The sequence below is a fragment of the Triticum aestivum genome, chromosome 3A, assembly GCF_018294505.1.
Source record: "Triticum aestivum cultivar Chinese Spring chromosome 3A, IWGSC CS RefSeq v2.1, whole genome shotgun sequence".
NCBI classification, from domain to species: Eukaryota; Viridiplantae; Streptophyta; class Magnoliopsida; order Poales; family Poaceae; genus Triticum; species Triticum aestivum.
This window is the reverse complement of record NC_057800.1, coordinates 553,740,034-553,763,985: the sequence shown is the minus strand read 5'-3', so window position 1 is coordinate 553,763,985 and position 23,952 is coordinate 553,740,034. Positions and strand designations below refer to the sequence as shown.

Sequence of the window (23,952 nt, the reverse complement as noted above, 5' to 3'; positions counted from 1 at the left end):
CCTTTTCATCAATTAAAAAATATCGAAGAATTCAAAAGATAGTTATATTTTTTTTAAATAGCAAAAATTGACAAAATGTTCATGAATTGGAAAACAATCACCCCTTAACAAATGTCTGCATATTCAAAAAATGTTCGCGAACTAAAAAAAATCCTGAATTACAAAAGGACGCGAGTTTGCAAAAAACAATCGCGCATTCAGAAGATGTCCATGAATTCAAGAACAAATTCACGAATGTAAAAAAAGACCTCGGTGAATTGAAAAATGTCCAGAAACTAAAAAATGTTTGAGAATTAATTTTTTATTCATAAATATGAAACCAATGTTGGCAAATTCAAAAGAATGTTCATGAATTCAAAATATCTATGTATTAAAAAATATTCATGCATTTCAAAATGTTAAACAATTTAAATAAATGTTCATAAGTTTGAAAAACCTAGCAATTTCGTTTTTTCATGAATTTAAAAATAATCATGAATTTGTAAGAATGTTCACGGATTTATAGAAGTGTTCAATAATTTTAAAAAATACTTGCACATTTGAAAAATATTCACGAGTTTGAAAAAAGTCCACAAATTTTAAAATGTTCATAAAATTTACAAATATTCATGAGCTTAGAAAAAAAAGAGAAATAGAAAAGAAGGAGGAACATAAGAAAACCAACAAAAAAGGGAAAAAGGTGAAAAAAAAGGAAACCAAAAAAACTGGTTCGAAAATTGAAAGCCCCGCTATGAATCTCTCGGAAAAACCAACGGAATCCCATAGCGAGCGGTACTGCCTGGCCCACTGCTAGCGCCATGTAGGCGATTTGTAGGTGGCAAGCATAACATTCATGGAAGACAGACGACTTGTGGAAGGAATGGCCAGAAAGTCATCAATGTAGACCAGAAGATGCTGACGGCCACGAGTGCGAGGCAAATCGCTGCCCTAGAGAAGAAAACACCGAGAAGGGCCCGTAGAACACACCAACAAAACAGGTACAAGATGGTGAGAACCTTATTCCTACAAAAGGATGGCGCTGCCGTCTCACCTCCTCTAATGACCCGTAGTTTGAGAGAACGGGGAATTTTTTTTCCGAATGTTATTTGCATTCAGGCATATAGGTTGGGGTTATTATCAACTTGCAACTCAAAACCAAATCAAATTTGCATTCAAATTACTAAGTTAAATTTGCATTTTAAATAATTTGGACATGACCTTCACTCTTATTTAGAGTTTTGGGTTCAAATTATAATTCAAATAAGTTAAAAGGACTTGAGTGCATAAGTTCCAATCAATTATAAATTGGAATTGCATTTAATATAGGCTTTGAACAATAAAGAAAATTAAAGCTTTATTGATAATCGGATAAATATTACAAAGTTATATTACATATGACATACATGAATAATTAATAAGAGAATACATTCTTGGATTGTAAAGAATTCGGGAAAGATAACCTAAACTAAATTATCTATTCTTCCTATACTATCATATCTAAGATCTTGATTTTAATCTTGATCTTCTTCTTTTCTTCAAAACCTGCAACCATAAACACTAGAGAGAGTGGGTTAGGATTAGTATGTAGCATATATCCTGTCAAGTGACAGTAGATATAAGCCACTGTTCAGCCTCAGAATAAAGCCAGGAGTAGATATAGATCAAACCCACCCGGCCAGGACCAAGTAACCAAGCAATTAGCCACCCATCAGCTTACAAGATAGGCATCAAGGAGAGCTTGACAACAGCAAGCAGCTGCTGTCAACACCACCAGCACCAGAGACTCACGCAAGGACAGCACTAGCAGCACACACAACAAGCACACAGCTGAGTCACCCGTCCAGAGCACTATAAATAGAGCAACCCAGCCGTAGTGAGAGTTTGATAGCCACTGGTACAACTGAACCAAACAGGAGTTGGACCAAACCCAAACCTGAGAATTAGTGTGAAGCAGCGAGGAGGTGCAGGCTAACCACAAGAAGAAGGATAACCAAAGCCTCGAGACCAAGCTACTCAGCACCAGAGGTAGGATTGGAGTGATGGAATCCTCAGGCGTGCACAGAAATGTTGTGTCATGCATCACAGGATTTGTAGGAGTTCTTGGAGCCACAAAAATAACTTTAGAACCCAGAGAGGCCTCAGACCAGCATCATAAGCAATAAGATCAGGCAACATCTGTTCTTATCAGTTTAATAGAAGAGAGAGGGATAGAAAAATAGACAAGAAAGCAGAATATAGCCAAGAGAAGCAGTATCTATTCTTAAGTAGAGTAAAGATAGCATAGAAGAAATAGATAGGTTAGCACCCAACTGAATATCTGCTTCTGCAGAACACTGCACTCCACTTACACATGGTATTTTTCTGAAAATAGGACACCACATCCACCAGCACATGGGCTAGTATCATTAGCAGTGCTGCTGTAAGTATATATAATAGCAGTAACCTGTAACAACAAGTATAATTAGCTATTACCCGAAGGTCAGCCGGACCAATGGAAATAGACAGAATTAAGTAACCAACTCCAGGAACTAGAGTAGCATATTCAGTTAATCAACTTGCAGTGGGAAGTACAGCAAGTGAAATCAAGTAGACAAAGACAATAGGATTAGTGTACCGAACCAGGGAGCTTCATAACTAAAGAATCCTTCAGTTAACACGAATAGCAGAGCCACATAGGAGCAAACAACATATTAAGCACTTTGCTCCTGACCAACTTAGCAAATCCAGAGCAATCATATACCACCAGACCATCACGTGAGCACAGAAATAAAGCAAATACACATGGGCAGCTACTGACAGACCCTAGAACGGCATGAATTTATCACCAGAGAGCTCCAGTAGGAGTTGATGCTTGATTACAACATCTAGCAGCAACTAGTAGAATCCCACATCCAACCCAAATCATGGCCAAGGCCATGCATGAGCAAAATCAATGGAGAAGGAACCGGGAGGACCTCACCAGAGGGAGATTGTAGCCATAGCTGTAGCTCAGCCACACAACGGTTGTGGTGTGACCATCACCACATCCAGGAGAGGGTCTGGAGGCCGCCGGAGCACAACCACGACGACCAGGGCGAGCGCCGGGCACGGTGGCGCCACCCCGAGGGCATCACCGCACGGAGACGCCACCCCAGGGGCACCAACGCATCACGGTGAGCCGCTGGAGGTGCCGGATGAAACCCCGCGACGCCCGAAGGGCCGTCGGCGACAAGACCCGCCTGGGGTGAGCCGCTGGAGGTGCCGGATGAAACCCCGCGACGCCCGAAGGGCCGTCGGCGACAAGACCCGCCTCCACCACCGGAACCCTAGCGAGGAAATAGTTGGGGACGACCACAGGAGGGAGGAAAAGTAGATCGATGCGGCGGAGCTGGTAGAGCTCGCCAAGGAGCAGCAATGGGTGTGCTGGGAGGCGCCGGAGCTCACCGGAGCGGCCAGAATCGGCCGGCGACCCAGGCGGCGACAGCGGGGATCGAGCGAGAGAAGTACGAGAGGAAAAGAGCTGAGCGAGAGATAGAGTCGAGTGCGTGTGCGCATTCTGGAATACTCTAGCCAGCGTGCGTACGTGTTGGGCTGAACCCAACCATGGTGTGCGTACATGTGTATTGAACCAGGCCACCAAACCAATACACGTGTGTGCTACCTCAAGCCCTTGGATTAATTCACGTATAATCCCCTGTGCACTTCTACTTACACATATGTGTTAATTAGTACTAGTCCACATCACGTATGTGTCAGATCAACCCAAACCAATACATGTGTGTTAAGGTTATAAATCAACTAAAATTATAAAATAAATATATATAAACAAGGTGGAAATTCACATCTAAAAATATTTAATACAATCTTAAAATCAAGTATTTCAACTATGTTAATTATAATTAATATTCTTTTTAGTTAAGAAATAAACAAGAATAAATAATCCACATAAAATCATAGAATTGAATACCAAGTATGACTCACTGTCTAGGTGTCTCAAATTACCAATAATAATAAATAAACCATTTATTTATAAAATATATAGTATGGAAATAAGAGTTGACAACAATAATCTAATAAAATAAATTGAAAGAAATGCACTAATAAAATCTTGGAGGGTTAGAGGGGGAGAAAAGCCGTGTCATCCTATGCATATAGCATCTTGCAGATTTTCTTGCAACATTAGTCCTTATCGGACTATATGTCGTTTTCAGAACCCGAGGCAACCGCGAGTCTCGAAGCCTCGAGTTACACCACCTATCGATCATCAGGCAAGTTCGTACCTTGCATGCCTTTGTTTATGCTTTCGTAAAAGCATCTTTACAAAATTCTCTCATTGCATAATCTATTCATAGCATTAAATAAAATTATATTCAGTACTATCAATTCATTGGTGGGCAATGGAACTCAGGATGGTAACACGGTGGTAGAGTTCCATTGTACCGGGCTTAACAACCAAAATCAGCAGACATTCCAGCGCCGTAGCGATAGCGTTGACCACGGAGCCTGGAATGGGCCGGGCGAGTAAATAACTTTTCCTCATACCGATGTGCCCTCGCATAGGTTTGCCACGGGGCGTAAATCCGTATAACCGGCCCAGGGAGTCGATATATCCTGTCGGCTATGGGTGCTGTAAATACCCTATCGGCAGAGGGCCGTCAATCCTTAATCGCCAGGGCGGCGTAAATGCTCATCGGTCACGGGGCCGTATAAACCCTACCTGTAGCAGATTTTAGGAAAAAGAGGGAATACCTCTCGAGCCAGGGTCAGGGGCATTGGTAAACATGGGAGAGGGAAAGACGCAGATCTTAGACCCGGCCACGCATCATGGATGTGCAAGGTTACGGACCAGGCAAAAGGGCTAAGTTAATCGTTCGTGGGTAAAGTAGCACACCTCTGCAGAGTGTAATGAACTGTGGCTCGTCACTCCCTGATCTGGGAAAGATCTGCGAACGCGGTGGGAAAGGAGTCTATTGGAGATTCTAACAACCCGTGAAGTCTGATGACTAAATGCTATAAGTAAAATTTGGTGCTGCAAAATTTTTCCAAAACCATTGTCGAGACCTATTTGGAATCAGTAGTAGCTATAGTGCATCTCCACCCAGAATATCTATGAACTTGTTGAGTACCTCCTGTACTCATCCCTTGTACTATTTCCCCTCCAGACTGTGAGTATTTGGAGGAGCTGCCGGGGGATCCCAATGTTGTTGGAGAGTACTTCTATAAGGAGCCAGACCTTTCTGGTGGAGTCGAAGGAGTCGACTACGTCATCGCCTACGAAGCCGACAACAGAGGAGATGGATCAGAGCATCAGCAACAACAAGAGTAGTGTAGAATAGTAGTAGCAGCCAGCTTGATCATGTGAGTGGCATGATCTAAACCAAATAAGTGATCGCAGGATCAATAGTGGTACCCCACATTTTGGTACCAGTAGTTTGAATCATTTCAACGTTGGATCTTTGTTTGAATAAAGGTTGTAATATAATGATGGTCTAGACCTGCTATGTTTCTGTTGTACACTCTGAGGGATATAAGGTTCATGAGACGGTGTCTTATGGGCATTATATCAATGACAGGCATACTACACCATGCAGTGGTATGCTGGGTCACCACACCTCCCTAATGAAGACCCTAAGACAACCTGAGACCCGTCGACGCTCGTGATCACATCATGAAGCTCCCTTCTCTGATGACCAAGCTACGTCAGGCCGCCATCGAAGGTAGCCAAAGCCAACACATCGGAGTTGAGTCACCAGCCCTAACCAGCCACCGCCGCTGCCAACGCATGTGCAACAACTGACCATCCCCACCATATCATGCGCCCCACTAGGGTACCACATTTCTAAAGGACCTCCTAGCCATCGATGACACTGCACAGTGAGAGGAGAAGAGGCGATCTAGGTTTCTTGTGGCGGCGGCATGACTCTTGGTTATGACCTACTCCATGTTCCGACGTCAACGCCGCTGGCTACGCATAACACCACTGCAACAAGCAGGAGGAAGAGAATCATTATCTCGACACCAACCTAAAGACACACAAAGTGCTTGCCCAGATCCGAAGGACCTAAGACAACACAAACAATGTCTCCAAATCCAACACCAAAAGCGAGAGAACCACCGCTTTGATGGGATATTTGGAGAAAACTTATTCGCCACTGCCACCAGCATTGGCGGAATAGTAGCCATGGACAACCAAAGATCTGACCAAGAACACTTCAAAGAACCTAGCTCATGAAAGTGTGTGTGGGGGGGGGGGGTTGATGTCTGCGGAAAACTAGATATATCAATTAAATTATGGCAGAGCTGAGGTTTGGCGAAGCTATCATCCATGTTGGTGGTTCTAGCTAGTGTACATTTTTTATTTTGAGGGAAGCAAGTGTAAACTTGTTAGGGCATCTTCAACGCGACCTCAAACCTCTTGTAACCGTCCGGACCATGTTGTCCGGACCGCTGAAGCCATTCAATGCGGACCTGTCAGTGCTGACACGCTTTCTTCCGTAATCCGGAGACAAACGCGGGGAGGTTTGCGAGAGATCGGAACGATCCCATGCCCGCTTCTGACCGCTCTGACCCACCAAAAACCCGTTACCCACTCCTCCCGAGCTTACCTTTCGATACACGTTCCGCTTACCGCGCCGCATTCATGCCGGCGCAGAGCACGCGGATGCTGACATTGATTTATGATGTGACCGGAGGGAGGGAGGGCGACGCTGACCAACGCGACCTCTCGGCAATAGTTGCTTCAATGCGGACGCAGGTTACCGAGTAAGGGTGAGTACGGGTAACCGTGGGTACCGTACCCGCATGTGCATGGATAGGGTTTGGGCATACTTTTATACCCATGGGTAGTATCCATATCCTACCCGTTATGTCATGGGTAGGGTACGGGTATAGCATTGTACCCGTGGGTATACCCATACCTGCGTGTTTGTGAACTAATGTTAAATTGCCGTCAATTAGTCATTAGTTTGTCATGTGACTCGTCTACTCCTATTGACTTAAGAGTATGTTGTGATTTCTAAATTTTGTTAATGCTCATTTACTCACTACCTGTTATTGAGCTGGGATAATTGATTTTTTTTGTCAAATGTTCTATCAATGAGCGTAAAATTATGAACAACATGTGTACTATTTGTTCTACCCGCTGGGCACCCAATGGATACGGGTACCCATTGGGTATGGGTATGTGTAAAGTTTCATACCCATGGGTACGTGTATAGGTAGAATTTTGTACCCACTGATTATATAGGTGTGTGATACGTCTCCAATGTATCTATAATTTTTGATTGTTCCATGCTGTTTTATTATCAATCTTGGATGTTTTATAATCATTTTATAGTCATTTTATATCATTTTTTGGTACTAACCTATTGACATAGTGTCAAGTGTCAGTTGCTGTTTTTTCATGTTTTTTACATCGCACGAAATCAATATCAAACGGATTCCAAATGCCACGAAACTTCATGATGATTTTTTATGGGCCAAAAGGAAGGCAATGGGCCCTGGTTGCACCTGGGGGGGTGCCCTGAGGGGGGCACAACCCACCAGGGCGCTCCAGGACGCCCAACCGCGTCCTGGTGGGTTGTGCCCCTCGGACCGCCTCTTTGCTCTATAAATACCCCACAAATACCAGAACCCTAGGGGAGTCGACGAAATATTCATCCAGCCGCCGCAGAGTCCAAAACCACCAGATCCAATCTAGACACCATCTCGAATGGGGTTCACCACTTCCATTGGTGCCTCTCCGATGATGCGTGAATAGTTCTTTGTAGACCATCGGGTCCGTAGTTAGTAGCTAGATGGCTTTCGCAATCTCGTTGAATTCTCAATACAATGGTCTCTTGGAGATCCATATGATGTAACTATTTTGCGGTATGTTTGTTGGGATCTGATGAACTTCGAGTTTATGATCAGTTATATCTTTTCATATCCACGAAAGTTATTTGAGTTTTTTTGCTCTTTTATATGCATGATCTCTTATAGCCTCGTATTTCTTCTTTGATATTTGGGTTTTGTTTGTCCAACTTGATCTGTTTATCTTGCAGTGGGAAGAGGTTCCCGGTAGTGGGTTTGATCTTACGGTGCTTGATCCCAGTGACAGAAAGAGAACCGACACGTATCTATCGTTGCTACTAAGGATAAAAAGACGAGATCTATATCTACCGCCATATAGATAAATGGATCTTGTCTACATCATTTCATCGTTCTTATTGCATTACTCCGTTTTCCCAAGAACTTAATACACTAGATGCATGCTGGATAGCGGACAATGTGTGGAGTAATAGTAGTAGATGCAGGCAGGAGTTGGTCTATTAATCTTGGACGTGATGCCTATCTAATAACCATTGCCTGGATATCGTCATAATTATTTGAGGTTCTATCAATTGCCCAATAGTAATTTGTTCACCCACCATTTGCTATTTTTCTCGAGAGAAGCCACTAGTGAAACCTACGGCCCCCGGGTCTTCTTTCTCATATATTCGTCTTTGCGATCTATTTTCTTTTGCTTTTATTTTCAAATCTATTAAACCAAAAATCCAAAAATACTTTGCTGCACTTTATTTTATTTGCGATCTATTTATTCAAGTTATTACAACTTTCTCCCATCCACACACTATTTCTGGCGCCGTTACCCGAAAGGGATTGACAACCCCTTTAACACGTCGGGTTGCGAGGTGTTGTTATTTGTGTGCAGGGGCTGTTTGCATTGTGTTGCTTGGTTCTCCTACTAGTTCAATAACCTTGGTTTCATATCTGAGGGAAATGCCTATCGCCGCTGTGTTGCATCATCCCTTCCTCTTTGGGGAAAAAACCGACATAGCTTCAAGCAACATCAAAAGGAATTTCTAGCGTCGTTGCCGGGGAGGATCTTCAACATAACCAGGTTCCTAATCACAAATCTCATCTCCTTGCAATTTACATTATTCGTCATTTGCCTCTCGTTTTCCTCTTCTCCACTTAACAAAAATTTGCCGCTTTATTCGCCTCTCTTTTTCCGTTCGCCGTTTTCTCGTCTGATCTATCATTTGCTTACAATCATGAGTGATTTCGGTATGGCACCAATAGATGATGGCCTAACTCCTAAAATTGGATGTACGGGAAATCTGGATACTAAAACTTTTATCTTGGGGCAAGGGAACATTATGGGAAAAGAATGTATCCAAGAATTTTTCAATTGTGTCGGAAATCTAAGTTCGGATGATGCTCCTATAGTAAAACTACTAGATCTTATGCGGATGCTATTTCAGCACTAGTTCTGAAACTTGAAAGCAAACTTATCCGCACTCATCCTACTTTGCAAAGGTTGTTTTTTGAGCTTCCCGAAATAAAGAATCCTAGAGCCAAAAAGTTGGCCACTCTCATTCTTGTGAACGAGTCTGACTACATAATTCGGGAAGCTAGGGAAATCTTTGATTTGTATGGTATGAATTATGAAAAACCCGGGATAGATGAAATTCTTTACAATAGTGACTATGCACTAAGGCATTTTCTTGGGGATAATAAGATCTTTGATGATAATCTTAAAAAGGAGGTCCTCGTTCTAGATATAATCCAACAAGTTTTTAATAATGTTAATCAACACTATTCTTGGATTGTAGCAGGAAATCAAAGGGGTTATGATGAAAATCAACTAAGGAATGCTAAAGTTTCTATGGATAATATGTTTTATGTTGTGTTTACAAAACCTCCTAATAAAAAACCGCCAAGAAAATTAAGAAGAAGAAGGATGACAAAACTCAGATCCTTGCTTTATGCCAAGCTAAGGGCGTAAAACTATAGCGCTTGTTGGGAGGCAACCCAATGAATAAAATTTATTTTTGCTTTTTGCTTTCTGTTCTTGAGTGTTAGCACAATTATGCTACTATTATGATTGTATTTTTTGTGTTTTAATTGGTGTTTATACCAAGTAAAGCCTTTAGAATCTTCTTGGGTGATAGTTGTTTGATCTTGCTGAAAAAACACAAACTTTTACGCTCATGAAATTAATTTTCATTTTTTACCAGAGGGCGATAAAATACCCATTCCAATTGTAGTAGATCAATATACAAATTTCTCAGGCCATCCTATTTTTTCAGAGTTTTTGGAGTTATGGAAGTATTTGAAATAGTCAGATTGTTATAGATTGTTCTGTTTTGACAGATTCTGTTTTCTTTGTGTTGTGCGCTTATTTTGATGGATCTATGGTTTTATTTGATGAGTTTTTGCCATAGAAAAGTTGGAATACAGTAGATATAATACAAAAACAAAATATGAATTGGTTTGATAGAGCACTTATAGTAGTAGTTTATTATTCTTATACTAACGAATCTCACGAAGGCGTTGTTGAGTTTTGTGTGATTGAAGTTTTCAAGTTTTGGATTATCTTATGATGGATGAAGGAAGGATGTAAGAGCCTAAGCTTGGGGATGCCTCGGCATCCCAAGCTATTATCCAAGAATGAGAAACCAACTAAGCTTGGGGATGCCCCCGAGTGGCATCCCCGCTTTCTTCCAACAACTATCGGTTTTTACTTGAGGCTATATTTTTATTCGTCACATGATATGTGTTTTGCTTGGAGCGTCTTGTATGATATGCGTCTTTGCTTGTTTTATTTTGTGCTTTAAGTCACCAATCCTTGCTGGACACACCTTTTTGAGAGAGCCAAAATTATATCATGACTTGTTAGAATTGCTCTCTATGCTTCACTTAAATCTTTTATGAGCTAGGGCTTGCTCTAGTGCTTCACTTATATATTTTTGAGCACGGTGTGCTTTGTTATTTTTGAATAAATGCTCTCTTGCTTCCCTTAGATTTATTTGAGAGTTAGTAAAATTTTGAAGAAATTCTCTCTTGCTTCACTTAAATTATTTTGAGAGAAAGAAAATTTGTTATGCTCATGATCTTCACTTATATTTGTTTGAGCTTATGAAAAGCAACACATAAAAGTTAGTCCCAAAGTGATAGATATCCAAGAAGGATAAAGTAAAAGAAAATGTCATGATGATCATTGGACAAAATAAACTTGATTCTTAGTAATAGTTTTGAGATATGATGATGTGATATGTGAGTTATGTTGATGAGTAATTGTGCTCTAGTAAGAATATTGGTGTTAAGGTTTGTGATTCCCTATGCATGCACGAAAGTCAATAATCATGCAATAAAAATTATATCCTACTTATGGTGCATTATGCGGTGTTAATTATGCTTAATGCTTGCTTATGAGATTATTCTTTTCTTGGTTGGCCGCTTCCCAATCTTTTGCTAGCCTTCATTTTGCACTAAGTATGACCTCTACTTGTGCATCCAAAATCCTTTAAACCAGTTTTGCCACATGAGTCCACTATATCTATCTATATGCGGTATTCTTTTGCCATTCTTGGCAAATTTGCATGTGCCATCTCTAATTTTCAAAATAAACTTCTCTTTTGTGTGTTTATTTCGCTGGCAGAATGGTAACAGGTGACTAATATTTTCCATGCTAGATGTGTTATTCTCAAGATGATTGTTTATCCACTTGTCATTGCACGAGAGTAAGGTAAAGGTATTAGGGATGCCTAATCCTGAAATGCAAAGAAATATTTACTTTATGTGGAAAGTGTTGGTATGGAGGGCACCCGTGGATACGGTTAGCCATGGAAAGTGAAAGTTATGGTGAAAAAAGGAATAAACTTTATTTTTTGTTTGAGAACTGCCTATTGATATATCTGGAAAGTATTGGGAACTCTAAGTCGTTTTCGTTGGTGGGATGGATACATCTCCCAAAATGTTTTTACCTCTAATTTTTTGCTTTGAGCTCTGGCACCTCTACAAATCTCTACTTCCCTCTACGAAGGGCCTTTCTTTTACTTTATGCAATTTTTATTTTAAAATTCAGTCTCCATCTTCTCTCATAAAAGCACTAACTGAGAGGCAATATGATTGTGCTCAAGTATTGAGTGTAGTTAATATTCGAGTGTGTTTCATGAATGGATCAATGTTTGAGCATGAAGGGCTAGGGATAACTTATTTTAGCGTTGATATTTTAAAAGACATGGTTGCTTGTTGATATGCTTGAGTATCTAAATTATTATGTCAGAACTAGACTATTGCTTTGAATCACATAAAAGTCCAAATTTCCATGCTATAAAGAAAAGAATATGATATGACTTGATGAACAACACTCCACATCAAAAATTCTGTTTTTATCACTTACCTACTCGAGGACGAGTAGGAGTTAAGCTTGGGGATGCTGATACGTCTCCAACGTATCTATAATTTTTGATTGTTCCATGCTATTTTATTATCAATCTTGGATGTTTTATAATCATTTTATAGTCATTTTATATCATTTTTTGGTACCAACCTATTGACATAGTGCCAAGTGCCAGTTGTTGTTTTCTCCATGTTTTTTACATCACAGGAAATCAATATCAAACGGAGTCCAAATGCCACAAAACTTCACGATGACTTTTTATGGGCCAGAAGGAAGACAATGGGCCCTGGTTGCACCCGGGGCTGCACCAAGGGGGGCACAACCCACCAGGGCGCGCCAGGAGGCCCAGGCGCGCCCTGGTGGGTTGTGCCCACCTCGGGTGCCCCCTGAACCGCCTCTTTGCTCTATAAATACCCCAAAAATACCAGAACCCTAGGGGAGTCGACGAAATATACATCCAGCCGCAGCAGAGTCCAGAACCACCAGATCCAATCTAGACACCATCTCGGATGGGGTTCACCACTTCCATTGGTGCCTCTCCGATGATGCATGAGTAGCTCTTTGTAGACCTTCGGGTCCGTAGTTAGTAGCTAGATGGCTTTCTCTCTCTCATTGAATTCTCAATAGAATTGTCTCTTGGAGATCCATATGATGTAACTCTTTTGCGATGTGTTTGTTGGGATCTGATGAACTTCGAGTTTATGACCAGTTATATCTTTTTATATCCATGAAAGTTATTTGATTTTCTTTGATCTCTTATATGCATGATCTCTTATAGCCTCCTATTTCTTCTTCGATATTTGGGTTTTGTTTGGCCAACTTGATCTATTTATCTTGCAATGGGAAGAGGTGCCCGGTAGTGGGCTCGATCTTACGGTGCTTGATCCCAGTGACAGAAAGGGAACCGACACGTATCGATCGTTACTACTAAGGATAAAAAGACAAGATCTATATCTACCGCCATATAGATAAACGGATCTTGTCCACATCATGTTATCGTTCTTATTGCATTACTCCATTTTTCCATGAACTTAATACACCAGATGCATGCTGGATAGCGGTCGATGTGTGGAGCAATAGTAGTAGATGTAGACAGGAGTCGGTCTACTAATCTTGGACGTGATGCCTATGTAATGATCATTGCCTGGATATCATCATAATTATTTGAGGTTCTATCAATTTCCCAACAGTAATTTGTTCACCCACCGTTTGCTATTTTTCTCAAGAGAAGCCACTAGTGAAACCTACGGCCCCCGGGTCTTCTTTCTCATATATTTGCCTTTGCGATCTATTTTCTTTTGCTTTTATTTCAGATCTATTAAACCAAAAATCCAAAAATACTTTGTTGCACTTTATTTTATTTGTGATCTATTTTTCAATCTATTACAACTTTCTCCCGTCCACACACCATTTCTGGCGCTTTTACCCGAAAGGGATTGACAACCCCTTTAACACGTCGGGTTGCGAGGTGTTGTTATTTGTGTGCAGGGGTTGTTTACGTTGTGTTGCTTGGTTCTCCTACTAGTTCGATAACCTTGGTTTCACATCTGAGGGAAATACCTACCGCTGTTGTGCTGCATCATCCCTTCCTCTTTGGGGAAAAACCGACATAGCTTCAAGCGACATCAGTATGGGTATGGTATTGCTCTACCCTTCCCATACCCTACCCATTGTCATCCTTATTGTCGAGGAACGAACTCCGGTCGCTGTGCCGCATTGAATCGGCTGACCGACCCTTCGCATGGCCTGGACGTGGCTATATAAGCCATGCTCCGGTGCCGTCCGGATGGAATCCTCCTCCTCCTCCCCTCCCCCCGCCCATATCACTCCATATCTCCGACGGTGGGCAAGTCCTAGGCGTCGGTGCTGGCAGGCGGGTCTAGGACGGGATCTGGCGGATCGTGGCGACGCCGCCCTCAAACTTTGGGGCCACCGTCCTCATCGGCTGTCGGCTCCTCGACGCAGGCCGAGATCGTCATCTCCTGCGGCAACGAGGAGGACCACTAGCTGCCACCACCGCAGTCCATGTTGACGATGCCGGGCCAGGTCTACACCGCCATTGACGCGGACTTCGAGGAGCTGATGGAGCTGATGCTCCGTCGCTCTGTCATCCACATCAATGGCTCGGCTCCGCCACCAGGGGCGCTCTTCCCCATGAAGCCGACGCCGTCATCCCCTCCATGCTCTCCCCCGACGCACATCTGCGGCGACCAAATTGGACACCACGTGAAGGAAGAGCGGATCTCATCACCGCCCCAATGCTTCGTCAAGGAGGAGTGCAGCTCGCCGCCGCCCCGGCGTGTCGTCAAGGAGGACTGTCGTGCGCCGCCGCCTCTATCCAAGGCGCACAGTCACATTCTCCACTATCTTGGCACCGGCGGCAGCTGTTCGTCCTTTTGAAGTGTCATGACGGCGCAGGAGTTGATAGCGGCTTGAAGCTACGTCGGTATTTCCCCAAAGCGGAAGGGATGATGCAGCACCGCGGCGGTAGGTATTTCCCTCAGTGATGAAACCAAGGTTGCGAACCAGTAGGAGAACCAAGCAACACAACGTAAACAACCTCTGCACACAAATAACAAATACTCGCAACCTGACGTGTAAAAGGGGTTGCCAATCCCTTCCGGGTAGCGGCGCCCCAAGATGGGCAAACGGACGTGAATAAAGGTGTTGTAGATTGATAGATCGAATGCCAAATAAAATAAATAAGAATAAAACACAGCAAGGTATTTTTGTATTTTTGGTTTAGTAGATCTGAAAATAAAAGCAAAGGAAAAGTAGACCGCAAAGGCAAATAATATGGGAAAGAGACCCGGGGCCGTAGGTTTCACTAGTGGCTTCTCTCGAGAAAAACAACAAATGGTGGGTAAACAAATTACTGTTGGGCAATTAATAGAACTTCAAATAATCATGACAATATCCAGGCAATGATCATTATATAGGCATCACTCTAAGATTAGTAGACCGACTCCTACCTGCATCTACTACTATTACTCCACACATCGACCGCTATCTAACATGCATCTAGTGTATTAAGTTCATGGGGAAACGGAGTAATGCAATAAGAACGATGACATGGTGTAGACATGATCTATCTATGTAGAGATAGACCCCATCATTTTATCCTTATAGTAGCAATGATACATACGTGTCGGTTCCCCTTCTGTCACTGGGATCAAGCACCTTAAGATCAAACCCACTACAAAGCACCTCCTCCCATTGCAAGATAAATAGATCAAGTTGGCCAAACAAATCCCAAATATCTTAGAAGAAATACGAGGCTATAAGCAATCATGCATATAAGAGATCAAAGAAACTCAAATAACTTTCATGGATAAAAAGAGATAGATCTGATCATAAACTCAAAGTTCATCCGATCCCAACAAACACACCACAAAAAGAGTTACATCATGTGGATCTCCAAGAGACCATTGTATTGAGAATCAGACAAGAGAGAGAGAAAGCCATCTAGCTACTAACTACGGCCCCGAAGGTGTACAAAGAACTACTCACGCATCATCGGAGAGGCACCATTGGAAGTGGTGAACCCCTCCGTGATGGTGTCTAGATTGGATCTGGTGGTTCTGGACTCTGCGGCGGCCGGAATTGATTTTTGTCTACTTCCCTAGGGTTTCTAGAATATTGGGGTATTTATAGAGCAAATAGGTTGTCCGGGGGGCACCCGAGGTGGGCACAACCCACCAGGGTGCACCTGGGTCTCCTGGCGCGCCCTAGTGGGTTGTGCTCCCCTCAGAGCACCCCCAGGTGCTGCCTTGGCCCATTGGGTGTCTTCTGGTCCATAAAAAATCCTCCTAAAGTTTCGTTGCATTTGGACTCCGTTTGGTATTGATTTCCTACGATGTAAAAACATGCAGAAAACATCAACTGGCACTATGTCAATAGGTTAGTACCAAAAAATGATCTAAAATAACTATAAATGATTAAATAACTTCCAAGACTGATAATATAACAGCATGGAACAAACAAAATTATAGATACGTTGGAGACATATCAGCATCCCCAAGCTTAACTCCTGCTCGTCCTCGAATAGGTAAGTGATAAAAATAGAATTTTTGATGTGGAATGATGCCTAACATGTCATATCATATTCTTTTCTTTATAGAATGGACATTTGGACTTTTATATTGTTCAAAGCAATAGTCTAGTTTTGACATGATAAGTTAAATACTCAAGCATATCAACAAGCAACCATGTCTTTCAAAATATCAATGCCAAAATAAGCTATCCCTAGCCCATTATGCTCAATCATTGATCCATTCATGAAACATGCTTGCGTATTAACTACATCCAATGCTCAAGTACGATCATAATGCCTCTTAGTTGGTGCTTTTATAAGAGAAGATGGAGACTCAAATTCAAAAATTAAAATTGCATAAAGTAAAAGAAAGGCCCTTCGTAGAGGGAAGTAGGGATTTGTAGAGGTGCCAGAGCTCACAGCGAAAAACTTAGAGATAAAAAAAATTTGGGAGGTGTGTCCTTCCCACCAACGATAACGACTTAGACTTCTCAACACTTTCCATGCTAGATATATCATAGGCGGTTGCCAAACAAAAAATAAAGTTTATTCCTTTTTCCACCATACTTTCACTTTCCATGGTTAACCGTATCCACGGGTGCCTTCCATACCAACACTTTCCAAGGAATTTATTATTTGATAACATAAAGTAAATTCATTTTTCATTTCAGGACAGGGCATCTCTAATACCTTTGCCTTACTCTCGTGCAATGACAAGTGAATAAACACTCATCGTGAGAATAACACATCTAGTATGGAAAATATTAGCCATCCCTCACCGCTCCGTGAGCGGTACGAACACACAAAAGAGAAGTTTATTTTTAAAATTAGAGATGACACATACAAATTTGCTTAGAACGGCAAAATAATACCGCATATAGGTAGATATAGTGGACTCATGTGGCAAAACTGGTTTAAAGATTTTTGGTTGCACAAGTAGTGATCATACTTAGTGCAAAATGAAGGCTAGCAAAAGATTGAGAAGCGACCAACCAAGAAACGAATAATCTCATAAGCGAGCATTAAGCATAATTAACACCGAATAATGCACCACAAGTAGGATATAATTTCATTGCACAATTATTGACTTCCGTGCTTGCATAGGGAATCACAAACCTTAACACCAATATTCTTACTAAAGCATAATTACTCATCAAGATGACTCACATATCACATCATCATATCTCAAAAATATTACTAATAATCAAGTTTATTTTGTCCAATGATCTTCATGAAAGTTTTTATTATATCCTTGTTGGATATCTATCACTTTGGGACTAATTTTCATGTGTTGCTTTTGATAAGCTCAAACAAATATAAGTGAAGATCATGAGCATAATATTTCTTACTCTCAAATTAATTTAAGTGAAGCAAGAGATAATTTATTAAAAAATTTACTAACTCTCAAATAAATCTAAGTGAATCAAGAGAGCATTTCTTCAAAAATAGTAAAGCACACCGTGCTCAAAAAGATATAAGTGAAGCACCAGAGCAAGTCCATAGCTCATAAAAATTTAAGTGAAGCATAGAGAGCAATTCTAACAAGTCATGGCATAATTTTGGCTCTCTCAAATAGGTGTGTCCAGCAAGGAATCAAGACTTAAAACACAAAATTAAACCAGCAAAGACTCATATCATACAATACGCTCCAAGCAAAACACATAGTATGTGACGAATAAAAATATAGCTTCGAGTAAAATACCGATGGTCGTTAGAAGAAAGAGGGGATGCCACTCGGGGAATCCCCAAGCTTAGTTGCTTGCTCTCTTTTAGATAATAGCTTGGGATGCCAGGGCATCCCCAAGCTTAGGCTCTTCTTACTCCTTATTCCTTCATCCATCGTAAGATAACCCAAAACTTGAAAAGTTCAATCACACAAAACTCAACAAAAGCCTTCGTGAGACTCGTTAGTATAACAAAACAAATCACTACTATAATTGTTGTAGTAAACCAATTCATATTTTGTTCTTGCATTATATCTACTGTATTCCAACTTTTCAATAGCAAAAACTCATCAAAGAAAACCATAGAGCCATCAAAACAAGCACACAACGCAAAGAAAACAGAATATGTCAAAAACAGAATAGTTTGTAGCAATCTGGATATTTCAAACACTTCTGTAACTCCAAAAACTCTGAAAAATTAGGAAGACCTGGTAAATTTGTATATTAATCTACTGCAAAAGGAATTGGTACTTTATCGCTCTCTGGATAAAATGGAAAATATTTTCGCCAGCACAAAAGTTTCTATTTTTTTCAGCAAGATCAAACAACTATCACCCAAGAAGATCCTAAAGGCTTTACTTGGCACAAACACTAACTAAAACACAATAAACACACTCATAACAGTAGAATAATTGTGCCAACACTCAAGAACAGGAAGCAAAAGCAAAAATAAATTTTATTCATTGGGCTGCCTCTCAACAAGCGCTATAGTTTTACGCCCCTAGCTAGGTATAAAATTTCATTGATGCTCACAAGAAAGATAACAATTGAAAGACAAAGAGAGCATCATAAAACATGTGACAAACAAATTTAAGTCTAACATACTTCCTATGCATAGGAACAAGCTTTTAAATCTAGGCCGATACGACCGATATATAGGCCGATATATCACTTTTGGGGCTCTACCGATATAAACATAACATATCATTTGGTAAATATCATTTTCCAACATATCATCCGGTAAGGACCGAAATATCGATTGGTATGTCCGATATGTCCACCGATATTGAACGATACGTAGATGGCAACAATTTTTTTATTAGAAAACAGTGAAATAACATTATGCATTTACAACTTCATTATATATTATCAAAGTCATGCACAATGTTTTGTACAAATGCATATATATCATGTTGTTTTTAGTCATGGAGTAAGGATTTTGTGAGTCCTTCCTTATTAGTTTCTATATCAACAACTTACTAAACTAGGAATCTAAAAGTGTTATGTTAAAGCATTGAGATCATACATTTTCTTTTACTAAAAGTAAATGTTTTGAGCAAGAATAATGAAAAAAACTAGACCTGGTTTCTCCGATATATCTACATATCGTCCGATATATCACCCGATATCTGATATCCGATATCCGATATGTCGAAGCCAAACCGATACGAACCCGATATCCGATATTTCGAAGCTTGCATAGGAATTTTATAAGCAAATAAATTATCAAGACAAGAAATATCTAGCATAAGCAAAGGGGAGGAATAAAACATTGACAATCTCATCATAACGAGACTTAATTTAGTAACATGAAAATTTCGACAACAATATTTTCCTCTCTCATAATAGTTACATGTAGGTTCATAATAGAATTCAACAATATAAGTATCACATAAAATATTCTCTTCATGACCAACATGCATGCAAGGTTGACACTCTTCCAAAATAGTGGGATTATCATCAAATAAAGTCATGACCTCTCCAAGTCCACTTTTATCAAAAAATTCATAATATTGAACACTCTCCAAATATGTGGGATTATTTTTAGCTAAAGTTGACACTCTTCCAAACCCACTTTCAATATTATCGCAAACATATTCATCATGAGGCTTAAATAAATTTTCAAGATCATAAGAAGAATCACCCCAATCATGATCATTGCAATAAGTGGTGGACATATCAAAATTAGCATCCCCAAGCTTGGGGTTTTGCATATTATTAGCACATTTGACATTAATATAATTTATAGTAAAATCATTGTAATCATGCTTTTCATTGAAAGAACTATCATGAATCACTTTGTAATTTTCTTCATCACAATTTTCAGATTCACGAATCTCAAGCAAAATTTTATAAAGATAATCTAGTGCACTTGAATCACTAGCAATTAGTTCATCATGATTGGATATTTTAAAAAGATTAGCAAGTGGATGAGGATCCATATAAATAGATTTTTAGCAAGAAAAGATGCAAGCAAATAGAAGACACATGGCAACACAAGCAAACAAGAGATCTGACGAGAAAAAGGCAAACGGAAAAGAGGGCGAATAGAACGACAAATTTGTGTGAAGTGGGGGAGAGGAAAACGAGAGGCAAATGACAAATAATGTAAATTGTGAGGAGATAAGATTTGTGATTAGGAACCTGGTATATGTTGAAGATCCTCCGCGGCAACGGTGCCAGAAATTCCTTTTGATGGCGGCTTGAAGCTACGTCGGTATTTCCCCAATGAGGAAGGGATGATGCAGCACAGTGGCGGTAGGTATTTCCCTTAGTGATGAAACCAATGTTATCAAACCAGTAGGAGAACCAAGCAACATAATGTAAACATCCCCTGCACACAAATAACAAATACTCACAACCCAACGTGTAAAAGCGGTTGTCAAACCCTTTCGTGTAGCGGCGCCCCAAGATGGGCAAACGGATGTTAATATAATTGTAGTAGATTGATAGATTGAACGCCAAATAAAATAAATAATAATAAAACGCAACAAGGTATTTTTTTATTTTTGGTTTAGTAGATCTGAAAATAAAAGCAAAGGAAAAGTAGATCACAAAGGCAAATAATATGAGAAAGAGACCCGGGGGCCGTAAGTTTCACTAGTGGCTTCTCTCGAGAAAAATAGCAAACAGTGGGTAAACAGATTACTGTTGGGCAATTAATAGAACTTCAAATAATCATGACGATATCCAAGCAATGATCATTATATAGGCATCACGTTCAAGATTAGTAGACCGACTCCTGCCTGCATCTACTACTATTACTCCACATCTCGACCGCTATCCAGCATGCATCTAGTGTATTAAGTTCATGGGGAAACGAAGTAATGCAATAAGAATGATGACATGATGTAGACAAGATCTACCTATGTAGAGATAGACCCCATCATTTTATCCTTAGTAGCAACGATACGTACGTGTCAGTTCCCCTTATGTCACTAGGATCAAGCACCTTAAGATCGAACCCACTACAAAGCACCTCTTCCCATTGCAAGATAAATAGATATAGTTGGCCAAACAAAACCCAAATATCGGAGAAGAAATATGAGGCTATAAACAATCATGCATATAAGAGATCAAAGAAACTCAAATAACTTTCATGGATAAAAAGAGATAGATCTGATCATAAACTCAAAGTTCATTCGATCCCAACAAACACACCGCAAAAGAGTTACATCATATGGATCTCCAAGAGACCATTGTATTGAGAATTAAACAAGAGAGAGAAAGCCATCTAGCTACTAACTACGAACCCAAAGGTATATAAAGAACTACTCACGCATCATCGGAGAGGCACAAATGGAAGTGGTGAACCCCTTCGTGATGGTGTCTAGATTGGATTTGGTGGTTCTGTACTCTGCGGCGGCTGGAATTGATTTTCGTCGACTCCCCTAGGGTTTCTGGAATATTGGGGTATTTATAGAGCAAAGAGGCGATCCGGGGGCACCCGACATGGGCACAACCCACAAGGGCGCGCCCGGGCCTCCTGGCGCACCCTGGTGGGTTGTGCTCCCCTCGTAGCACTCCCAAGTGCTGCCTTGGCCCATTGGGTGTCTTCTGGTCCATCAAAAATTACCGTAAAGTTTCGCCGCATTTGGACTCCGTTTGGTATTGATTTCCTGCGATGTAAAAAACATGCAGAAAACAACAACTGGCACTTGGCACTATGTCAATAGGTTAGTACCAAAAATGATATAAAATGATTATAAAGCATCCAAGATTGATAATATAACAACATGGAACAATCAAAAATTATAGATACGTTGGAGACGTATCAGGAGTACGCCGACCAGGAGTAGCACCGACGAGACAGTTGCAATGCCGCGCAACGGTCCAACTTTGCGGACTCGGACATCCCCCGCCACACATCACGGTGGACCCGGACCTGGTGTATGCCTTGGACCGGTCGATAACGATGTTAGAGACGTCCAAGCGCCATCTTCGGCGCCTCGACGGGGAGATAGCCAGGTACGACGATGAATGCTTCCTCCAAGATCGATGCCACCAACAATGCCTCCTCCAATGGCCGCCGCCCGTCCTTGGTGTCCATAGCCGCACTATACACGGCGCATGAGGAAGTGGAGAGGATCATCTGCGAGCGCCAGGCGGCCACCGGGAAGCCCCGTCGCGGCGCCGCCACCTTCCGTCTCTCGAAGCCCGACAATGACGATGACGGCGCCAGCCAACCTGACATGACTTTGAAGGAAATATGCCCTAGAGGCAATAATAAAGTTATTATTTATTTCCTTATATCATGATAAATGTTTATTATTCATGCTAGAATTGTATTAACCGGAAACATAATACATGTGTGAATACATAGACAAACAGAGTGTCACTAGTATGCCTCTACTTGACTAGCTCGTTGATCAAAGATGGTTATGTTTCCTAGCCATAGACATGATTTGTCATTTGATTAACGAGATCACATCATTAGGAGAATGACGTGATTGACTTGACTCATTCTGTTAGCTTAGCACTTGATCGTTTAGTATGTTGCTATTGCTTTCTTCATGACTTATACATGTTCCTATGACTATGAGATTATGCAACTCCCGTTTACCGGAGGAACACTTTGTGTGCTACCAAACGTCACAACATAACTGGGTGACTATAAAGGTGCTCTACAGGTGTCTCCGAAGGTACTTGTTGAGTTGGCGTATTTTGAGATTAGGATTTGTCACTCCGATTGTCGGAGAGGTATCTCTGGGCCCTCTCGGTAATGCACATCACTATAAGCCTTGCAAGCAATGTGACTAATGAGTTAGTTGCAGGATGATGCATTACGGAACGAGTAAAGAGACTTGCTGGTAACGAGATTGAACTAGGTATTGAGATACCGACGATCGAATCTCAGGCAAGTAACATACCGATGACAAAGGGAACAACGTATGTTGTTATGCGTTTTGACCGATAAAGATCTTCGTAGAATATGTAGGAGCCAATATGAGCATCTGGGTTCCGCTATTGGTTATTGATTGGAGACGTGTCTCGGTCATGTCTACATAGTTCTCGAACCCGTAGGGTCCGCATGCTTAAAGTTTGGTAACGATCGGTATTATGAGTTTTCGTGTTTTGATGTACCGAAGGTAGTTCGGAGTCCTGGATATGATCACGGACATGACGAGGAGTCTCGAAATGGTGGAGACGTAAAGATCGATATATTGGACGACTATATTCGGACACCGGAAGTGTTCTGAGTGGTTTTAGATAAAAACCGGAGTACCGGGGGGTTACTGGAACCCCCCAGGGAGTTAATTGGGCCTCATGGGCCTTAGTGGGAGAAGAGGAGGGGCAGCCAGGGAAGCCGCGCTCCCCCTCCCCTCTAGTCTGAATTGGACAAGGAGGGGGGCGGCGCCCCCCTTTTTCCTTCTCCTCCTCTCTCCCTTCCTTCCCTCTCCTACTCCAACAAGGAAAAGGAGGAGTCCCTCCCTGGCGCACCCTCCTCCTGGCTGGCCGCCTCCCCCTTGCTCCTTTATATACGGGGGTAGGGGGACCCTAGAACACACAAGTTCATCTGTTGATCTATTCCAGCCGTGTGCGGTGCCCCCTCCACCATATTCCACCTCGGTTATATTGTAGCGGTGCTTAGGCGAAGCCTTGCGTCGGTAGCAACATCATCACCATCATCACGCCATCGTGCTGACGGAACTCTCCCGTGAAGCTCTGCTGGATCGGAGTTCGCGGGACGTCATCGAGCTGAACGTGTGCTGAACTCGGAGGTGCCGTAAGTTCGGTACTTAGATCGGTCGGATCGTGAAGACGTACGACTACATCAACCGCGTTGTGCTAACACTTCCGCTTTCGGTCTACGAGGGTACGTGGACACACTCTCCCCTCTCGTTGCT

General features: G+C 41.5%; 1 long non-coding RNA gene across 1 annotated transcript; it reads right to left on the bottom strand.

Moving 5' to 3' along the window:
* Positions 1–1,316: 1,316 nt before the first annotated feature.
* On the bottom strand, positions 1,317–3,595 carry LOC123062188 (uncharacterized). Its single transcript, XR_006429578.1, has 2 exons — positions 1,913–3,595; positions 1,317–1,827 (listed from the first exon to the last, which is right to left on the bottom strand). It is a non-coding gene; the product is annotated as an uncharacterized lncRNA (long non-coding RNA).
* Between the last annotated feature and the right edge of the window lie 20,357 nt (positions 3,596–23,952).